Source organism: Malurus melanocephalus, unplaced genomic scaffold, assembly GCF_030028575.1.
Source record: "Malurus melanocephalus ecotype Western Australia unplaced genomic scaffold, MMel_1.1 scaffold_10, whole genome shotgun sequence".
Classification (NCBI taxonomy): domain Eukaryota; kingdom Metazoa; phylum Chordata; class Aves; order Passeriformes; family Maluridae; genus Malurus; species Malurus melanocephalus.
Genome location: NW_026623242.1, coordinates 4,972,110 through 4,982,381, shown reverse-complemented (window position 1 = coordinate 4,982,381; position 10,272 = coordinate 4,972,110).

Below are 10,272 nucleotides of genomic sequence, written 5' to 3'. Positions count from 1 at the left end.
AAACAAACCCAAACCAACCTGTGTGGTATTTCCCATTCAAAGCAGAAATACTCTGCTTAGGGGATATCAGTGTTCAGCCAGTCCACAAATGCACGTCTGGTTTGGTACAGGTAGAGGAGTCATGGTGCTGTCTGGAGAACCTCTAGAATGGTCTACATGGCTCTCTTGGTCAAAATATTTTAAGCAAAGTAAAGGGTCACCAATTCAAACCATTGATTCAAACTCCCATACACAGGAGGTGCTCTAATCAGTGGAAGGTTATACTCACTATAACCAGCAGTGTTGTCAAACTCTAACTATGCTGAGAGTAAATACTTCAAAATAGAAAACATTCCCCATGGTAAAATAAGGCAATTCAATGAAACCTGGCCATTGGCAATGAAGAAACATATCAATAAATTAGATTTGGCATTTCATCTTTTGATGTTTTGCAACATGGTCAGAAATATTTTTCCTTTCTAAGAAGCGAACAGTGAAGAAAATACATCACCTTTATACAGGCAGACCATATTAAGCATTGCATTTCTTCAGGTAGTAACAGAAAGATAGGAACTTTTTTGTTTTTACTATACAAGATGATCCTAGAGTAAATAGGGAAAATATTTCCTTTTGACAGAGAATGAACTGAAATTATTTTGGTTTAATGAAGAAATGCCGTTTAATTGCTGGATCTAGGCTTTTCCCCTCTATCATGTTAGATATGTTGCCTGGAATGTAATTAATTCTAACTGAAATAAAGTGCTTTGATTTGAGATGTTGTTAAATGAACTTGCCAGCTAACCAAGCTTTTAAAAGCAAATAAAATAACCCATAAATTAAGCAATAACTGACATAGAAGTCATTGGTATTGCTCATTAGAATTCTACTGCCAGAAATCTTTGGTTGGTTAATTTAAAATGACTTTAAGTACATAAAACGCAATGCAAAAAAATTGTGATGTCCCCATGAAGCTAATGTTACTAAAAGCTTTAGGTTTACTACTTTTACTGAAAGGAAAGAGGCAGTCAAGTAATGCTGAAGAGTTTGAAGCAGGTTGTTGGGGCCAGTTTACAAACATTGCCAAGGAAGAGGTAGATAAGTTTGTGTATGTGATTTCTCTCCTTTTATAAATACTTATGGATCTATTTGAATTGCAAGTTTCTCACTATGGTCCAATATAAAAAATCCCTTAGCTGATGCATGCAGTAATTATTCACATTGCTAGAACAGAGTTCAAAGTGMAAGAAGAAGGCTGTTATGAGGGATTTATGACTTCTTTAATGTCTTTGGTGAGTGAATTAAATCCAGGCTGTAGTGTCAATTTTCCTTAAAGATGCACCAGACTGTGACTGAGCTTTAATGAAGCACCAGCTGTGATGGATGCAGTCGACCCCTTAACCAAACCAAAGTTTGGTACAAGCTCCAAAGGAGGTAAAGCTGTGTTCTATAGCTGTGCCCAGAATGTCTCTAGGAAACCCACAAAGAAGCAGAATAACACAGTGAGCACTGAAGTTTTTGCCTCTCTGGTCTCTGTGTAAATCATTCTGGCTTGAYTGTAACTTGATTTTCATTTATATGTATCTTCCATGTAGCAGGTAAGAGAGTGAACCTTGCCAGAATTTGTTAAATGATGCTTTTGCAATGTGATCTTAAAACCTCTTTGGCTAATCGCTTTGACAGTGATTCTTTAGATGATCTAAATCACTCATCCAATACAATTTGGCATAGTCAGCAGGATCCTTAGTCAGGACCAGCAGACATGGGCAATGTAATTGAAGATGAGAAGGAAAATTCAAATTTGCAAGGCAGATCAATGCAACACTGCATGTAACTTCTACACTCTTGTGCCTTCTTCTGGAAATTAAGGTCACCATCTAACAAGCTCCAATAGTAATTGTTCTGGAGAATTTCAGAGGGAAGCCGTTTGGTTCCAGTCATATTTTCTAACTCTGAATGAAATGTTTTCTTCTCCCAGGAGTAGCAAACATCAGAACAGATTAAAAGTTTCTTTTGATGTTCCTGTTCTTCTGCAAGCAACCTGGGAAAATTATGGTGTTTTTCTTTGAGGCCTCAAGCTGAGGCAGCAGCACCAGGGAGCCAGTGGACCAGAGCCCAGACTGGTAAGCTAAAACTGCAGTCATGCTGCAAATCAGGGCTCCACTTCTCCTTTCCATTTCAAATCTGTGACATAATATTTAATGCCCCTGTCAAAATGATTAACTCCTTCAGATAGTCGTACCTGCCTTCCCTAGCTCTCTGCCTTTCCATCGAAGTCTGGAGGCTTTCAGTCAGATAATTTGGGGGTTTTTTTTTGGGTTTTTTTTGCATATGATGTTAAGAAAAAGGTTGTTTTTAATTCCCCTAAATATGCCTCTTGCAATTATGAAATAAGATGGGATTTGGGTAAAGCTACTTAGTTGTCAGTTGYTTTTCATTCCATGATTGTTCAAGTGTTGGATGAAGTTTTTGCAGCAGAAGGTCTTGTGTGCAAGTGATGAGAGGAGGCAGTTATAGTGTGCAGAAGTTCTGTGGAGATTATGTGCGGAAGGTGAAAATCAAAAACCAATTACAAGTGCTGTATGGAAAACAACCTCCCACTTTTATAAAATGAAAAATCAATGTTTTGAATTCTTTTTACCTTACATTTTGATAGAATGGCACTGTGGTTGGAGCTTGAAGCGGTCTCTGGAGGTCATTTTATCCAATAYTGCTCAAACAGCTCCACCAAGAGCTGTTTGTCCAGAACCATCTCCAGATGGTTTTTTTGGATATCTCTGAAGTTGCAAACTCCACAATCTCTGGCCAAGCTGTGCCAGTGCTCTGTTACCCTTGCAGTGAAACAAGTTTTTCCTGATATTTAGAGGCAACCTCCTGTGTTCCAGTTTGTGCCCCTTGTCTCTAGTCCTGTCACTGGGCACCCACCCTTCAGGTATTTATATACATTGATAAGCCCTGCAAGCTTTTTTTTCTCCAGGCCTAATAGACCCATCTCAGTCAGCCTTTCCTCATAGGAGAGATGCTTCAATCCATTAATTGTCTTTGCAACTCACTGCCAGGCTCTCCAACAGTTCTGTTTGTCTTGTGTACTGAGGAGCCCAGAACTGGACTGAGGACTCTAGACTTGGCCTCTCCAGCACAGTCTAGGAGGGAACAATCACCTCCCTCAGCCTGCTAGCAGAATTTCTGCTAGTGAAGCCCAGGATGCTCAATCACCTTTTCAAAAATGGCATGTTGCTGGCTCATGGTCACCTTGGTGTCCACTGTGACCCCCCAGGTCCTTTTCTGCAAAGCTGCTTTCCACCTGGGTGATAAAAAGCACATTTTGCAGAAACCTAAATACTTTCTTAGCAAAAAGACTTGTCTGACTTATTTCAGGGGAAAATGCAAACTGTTGTCTGCCCTCAATGATAGTGCCCTCCCAGAAAGAAAACCTTGCAGATGTCTGTGACAGCAGGGCAGAGTGCCATTAAGAGCTGTTTCAGGTCTCTGTGCAATACATTCCCTCAAAAATATCAATAATAACAACATTTCCTGCTGATTAATTGTTGCAGCCTTTTCCTACTGAGCAAGGGTTTCTCCTGGCCTGTTCTCTGCTCAGGAGCAGCCCTTAGATCAGGCTGAACACAGGTTTGCTTTTCCCTTTGGCTCATGACAACTTTAAGCATAATCTTCTTCCTTAGTACAACCCCTGTGCTTTTTCACTTACTGGCAAAATCTTATTTTTGCTATTCTGCGTGGTTACACTTCGTACAACTCTTAAAAATGAGTACTATTTTGCTTTAGATTCCTTTGAAAATGACAGAATTATCAGTGCCTTGTAAAGGTTGTTTGTACCATGAACATCTTTTTGTAAATCATTAGGTTTATATAAGCCTTCCACCATCATGATACCTGCTTGTATCAGTCAAAAAAGGAAAGGAAATAAAGGCCTTTTTTACAGCTGTTATTCAACTGACACTCAGCACTTAGAACCTCCTCCTGACTGCCTCTTACCAGTCCTTCAGAGTACAGGTTTTCTTCATTGTTATTTCTAAACCAGATTGTGCTGTTGGCATCTAACAAACAGGACCAAGATCCACATATTCAAATGTGTTTTACATCTTGGCCTGTGTTTCCAGGATATGCCTCTAAATTCTTACAAGCCATCTACACTACAAAATTCTTTTCAAAAGGGAGCAATCATTGCTGCTCATCCTTGTGCAACACTGGTAGGCTGTTCTGCCTGCCTGATTACTTACTATTGAAATATATAGTGTTTACATGCATGAAAGAAGTAAAATCCTTACATAAGAATGAGGAAGCCATTTAATGAGAATGAAAAAGAAAAAAGGAAAGCTGTAAGAGCACATGACAGTGTGCAGGTTCAAAGAAAAAATACCGGATCCTATGCCTCATCTTCTAAGAGCTACAATTTGTTGCCACCTTATTTAAATTGTATTTTGAAAAAAAGACTTGGAAAAAATAAGCTACTTGGATATATTTTTCAAACATGCAGAGAATTTCTTTGTCCTTTGGCTGAAGCATCAGGCTTACGTGCAAAAAAATCCCCCCAAACACATCTYTCTTGGAGGTGAAAGTCATGTGTTTCTTGCCTTGCCCCCAAACAAATGCTTTTGCATGAGTCATTTATTGTGGAACTATTAACCCTCATTGAAATGCACATCTAAACTGACACTTAACCCTGATTTTTTTAGCAGCACATGAGGGTGTGGGTGATCCTTATTTGGATAGCACCTTGCAGCCTCGAGGCTTTCAAAGTGTTTTATTTACATAATGTCTCATTTATTTTGTAAGAATTACACTCTCCCCATCACTTGTGTGATCTTCTTTGGCATAGAAAATATCCAACAGCTGTTTATCAGCCTACAGAAATGCTGTGTAATAAGAAGTAAAAAGAAGCTATCATCTCACTGAAACCATGAAGTGAATCAAGAAGGAACACCAAAAGGAGAAAAGAAGGAAAAAAGCAGTCACTGGTCTTGCAGCTTTCATTTGTACAATCCTGTAGGTCGCTGGTAGACATAGAATCAGATAGGAAAAAAAAAGCATTCACTTTATTTTAACCCATGATTTGTTACCAGCAAGCCCAGTGCACTAAGGCACAGGAATCATCCTGGCCACTGTGTAGGGAGTAGTATTTTACATAACCTGAAAAAGCAAATGCATAAGCCAGGATTTTGAAAAAGTGACACATTCTTTGGCTGAGGAATCGAATGTATTTTTAAATGGAGTAGAGCCTGTGGGTCTTTTTTCAGAACCAGATACCTATAGGGAGTGAACACTGATTTAATCAGTGGGTGCAACCAGTAATAACCACAAAAGAGTGCAAGGAATAAATTGCAGGAGATAAATTCCACAAACCTCTAGAAATTTCACACCTGTTGAACTAGTTTTCATTTTGTTATTATTTAAAATAGGTTTGTATTCTTCTTCACCTTTGATTGGTAAAACAGCACAGCAGAAACATCAAAATTTTATTAGCTGGAGTGGCTGGGTGATTTTAAACACTTTAGATTACCTCAGATGTATAGTGAGACAGATATTTATGGAACAATAGGRAAAAACCCTGCTGGTATCTTACAGTTGGGAGAGTATTTTTGTGTAGAGAAATTACAATTTGATTTGTGAAAATTGTAGCTCTTGTTAATTATGAGAGACAGAATTTAAGAAGTGTGGCATTGTCTCGGTTTGGAGACAATGTTTTCAGAGGAAAAATGTTACAGGGGAATGTTTCCTCTGAAATGAAAATAAATTTGATAATTTTTTCCACCAACAAGAAATAGATGCTGGGCAAAAAAAGGTGAAGAGAAAAAAGGTGGTTTATTAACAAMAACAACAAAAAAACCAGTGCCCACAGGACACAGATAAAGAGTAACTGTCAGAGAACAAGGATACAGATAAAAAGTAACTGTCAAATATTCAAACAAAAAGAAACTCRCCACGCAGCAAGGCAGCGACTCCGCCCCCGGGGAAAAAAGAAACAAACRGAAAACCCACGTGGCGGTTATTGTAACAGTGGCAAAAGGGAAAAAACAACCGAAAGAAAAGAATGGTACCACAGTCTCAGCTTCCCAGTGGATGAATCAGAGGAGGGCTCGGCGTGCCTCCGCTGCCAGCCCGGTCCACCCCGAAATCCCGGACGGGATGGAGCCGTGAGGCTCCTCCCTYGGCGGGACCGCCCGAGGAGTAGCAGGAGACGCAGAGGGGATGTTTGAGGAAAAGCCGCCGAAGCCACAAACTGAGCCAGCAGAAACTGCGACACTGTAACTCTGTTCCACGTAGCAAGCGAGGGCTCCCACGAKGAGAAGCAGAGAGAGAGAGGAAAGCCCAGCTCAAGCAGCCAGACYGCGTGGCAGCACTGGCAGTTAAACTGTCCGCTGTGGCTTCCCAGCAGCCCCTGCTTCTTTCTTCYGGGTTGCATTTAAAGAGATAAACATTTTTTGGGCATATGTGCCAACGGAAAAGGAATACAGAACAAAACTGGCACCAAACATCAACCCAAGACAGGCATTAAATCCTGGGGGCAAATAATAATCTTCACTAAAAGATAATACGTTGTTTAAGATACAGTGTAAGTGAAAACATTGAAAACCAATTYATGGGAACTTGCCTTGACATACATAAAAGAGTGAAACTTAACTGAGCAGATGCTGGGATGGCAGACTGTGGATTTGCCTCTTCAGAAAGAGCATTTGGAAACAAGTACTTCACCATTTATCATTATCAACTCTAATTGAAATTGGGGCAACTCAACACTTTGCTCTGAAAGTGTGAAAGCTGTGTCATCAGGTATTGGGCTAACACAACAGAGGGCCTTAATGTTCACTGACAAGGAAGCTTTGGAGTATATAACACACCCCCTCATCAAAATTCTAGATAGGTTATTAAATATGATGGTAGAATACCTATGTAGAGGGAGAAAGAGCCTCAGCTACAAATTTTGTACCTTTATTAGTAGTGCATCCCTTGCAAAATTCTTCCAGGTTCTCTTGTCACAGATGCACAATAATTTTATTTYGGGATTCGAGCATCAGTCAGGCATATTCAACTGATTACAAGAGAGTGATAGAATATCTAAATTCTAGGGTTCCAATAAATTTAGCTGTTACATATAAAGACTAGTGACTAAGGAAAGTTTGAGATACAATATGTAAATTATTCTGGTTCTGCAGGACGAGTACTTTTGTTCAGTGGTTTGAAGAGTGGCTGCTCTCATCTATCTTTGCTTCCTGATGGCAGAGACTTGCAGGAGGACATGATGGCTTGCTGTAAACCTACAGCCTGAAGACTACTGACTCTTKAGCTGGTTTTTCTACTAAATGCTTTTCTTATTCATCTGTCAGACTCTTCTCTTAATAACAACATTCAGATAAACTACAAATAGAACAAGAGCTGCACATTCATTACAGCATATGGTCTTTAAATTTAAGGATGAGATATCTGAAGAAGAGGTGTTTAGTCATGTCAGTCACTAAGATCCCCCCTACAGACAAGGGAAAGGGTTCATACTTCAGGAGGGAGATGCCTTCCTTCTAAAGACGGGGATTTAAAGTACCTAAGTTGAATTGCCTTTCAAGGTCCCTGACTCTCCTCCATCAGCTCAGTACAGGGGAGCAGATGACAAGCTTTGACCATTTGTCTGGGCTTTTGATGACTAAAAATAAGGTAATTCCCCAGCTGAAATGGGACAATTCCCTTCTTTGTAGTCTAGAACTGCTCTTGACATGTATTTTCCTGGTGAGAGAGTTTGGATAATAAGCACTGCTGAGGCAAGGGAACCAATAYTGAAGTAACCAATACTGAAGAGAGATGTGGCCTCTCTGGTTTCTTCATTTCAAGAAACAGAAAGCCCCAAAGGATGAGATGAACACTTCAGAAAGATGGGGTGGGTTGTCCTGYGTGTTACCCTCATTATGAAGAAAAACACCTTTTGTAGTCAACTTCTAAATGGCAAAAGTTAAGTGAGCTGAATCTCACCACTATGACAGCTCAGACTTCAGTGAGTCACTCTATGGATGTCAGTGTCAAAGTGGGGGGCTGGAGGGGTGACCTCTGTGACAAGAGGCCAGGGGCTACACAGCCCCTCCCAGCTGCCTCCAACAGACCTTCTGGCAAAACATGGCCAAGCTGTCAATTCCCTTGGAAAAACATCTAAGAAAGAGCAGAATGCCACAGGGAGAGGAGGAGGGAACAGAAGTTGTGAGAGAAAGCAGAGGGAACACAAAACATCATATGAGCAGGAGGAGGAGGAGGAGGAGGAGATGCTCCAAGTTCCAGAGCAGATATCCCTTGCAGCCCATGAAGGATCCATGCTGCAGCGGAGGAAAAATACTAGAAGGAGGGAACAGCAGAGAACAACTGCTGTATACTGACCAAAACAGCTAGTTTGCAGCAGCAAATGGAGAGGAGGGTGAAGAGAACCTAAGTTCGAGAAAAGGGGAAAGAAAAGTATTTTTTAAATGGCTGCATTTTTGTTTTCCATTACTAGAATTAGCAATTATGCTTTGGAGTTTGATTTTTTTTTTTTTTTTTGAACATTTAAGTTAATTTTCCCAAAGTTGAGTCTGTTTTGACAGTAACTGATAAGTTAACTCCCTGTCTTTTAACTGATGAGGATTTTTGCTCCTTTTCTTCTAATTTTCTCTCCCACTCACCAAGGGGGTGGAGTGAGCAAGCATCTAGTGGGTGCTTGGGTGTTAGCCAAGGCTAACCCACTAAAGGAACATTTACCCTTTATTATTATAAATTAAATTATTGTGCCTTTTCTAGGGAAAAAAAAAAAACCTCCAAATGTACAATTTTGTTTTGAAAAGTAGACCATAATTCCACATGTGCTATCTAGTACATGGGAGAGAGAGCTAAAATTCAGATAATGACAATATTTCCTTTTCCCAGATATTTAATGAGGGAAGATTAGAATCGTCTATTAGAAGGTGAAATAGCTTTGGCAATATCAAAATATTTTCAGATGTATGTGTGGAATATGTGAAAACCTATGCTAATGTATGCACAAACTTAAGTGGCTGTCAGATTTGCATTGTAAGATGAATAATTGAATTTGGAATGTATTTTACATTCAAAATTCTAGTTTTCTGATTTTTCACCTGCGCTGGAGTAGCAGAATAGCAACAACCTTTTCAAAAACTGTAATAAATCAAGTGGATTTTTTGGTTTTGATTTGGAGAGACAAAACATTTCATTTTCCATTTCACCTTTTCAATAAAGTATGATTATAATAATTTTTACTCTAAAACAGCTTTTCAAAAAATGTTAAAACTGGGCTTTCCTGTATCACTGCATTTTTTTCCTAAATGAAAGGCTGTCAGTTCTGACATGTATTAAAAACATGTCATGGTGGGTGTGTATACTACTTACCCAGGAAAAGAGATTCTGATTAACGTGTTCTGACTGACAGACCATTTATCTCAGGCCATCCTTTTAATCTGCTTTGCCATTGAGGGCCGAGCAGGTTTTCTGTTCAGAAACAGACACAGTAGCCTTTTTTGGTTGGTGTCACAGCAGTCACCTGCTCTGTAGTCATGGTGGTTACAAGGCAAAAGCAGTGTTGGTGCTTGCTCTTCAGCTGCACCCATTCCACTTTCTGCCAAGGCTCCCACCATTCTGGCAGGTTCCACTCCCTGTGAGCTTCCTTTGTTGCCTTGAAAGGCCAGCTTTTAATAATGACACAGATACGGTTAAGGGGATAAAAAAGGGTACTTTTTTACTTTGGTATTTGGGATTTTAGGTGCACAACTTGATGGCAGAATGTACACCCGTGTACAGCATGGGTACAAGTTTTATAGGTTCCAGGAATTAGTATATCTATTTAGGCTTTTTTTAATAAGAAACTTAATAAATGCAGTAATGTTTTCTTATTCTAATGAATTTTCCCTCAGATAAGGCTAGAGCTTAGTTTACACAAGATGTTTTGGACAGAAGGCTTCACTCAAGGCTGGAGCCTCGGGTTTAAGATAGTGCAGGGCACACTGATCTTTTTTTCAGGATGTTTGGTCTCTCTGCCTAGCAGAACTCTTAAACTAAGCTGGAATATTAGGTTTCAGGAATTTCAAGCATGTGGGCTAAGGGGTACAGGCAGATGCATAGAGGGTACAGAAAGCGTGAAAAGGAAAAGCAAAAATCATCAGGCATCACCTTATCCTCTCCTCACTGGAAATGAGCAAAACCCCTCGTGCTCCCTTTCTCTGAAGAGTTMACCCAGGTGTGATATTTTGAGAGCAGGAACACCTTGCAGAGAGTGTTCACTGGCTGCTGTCAGTGTGCCAGCCTGGAGCT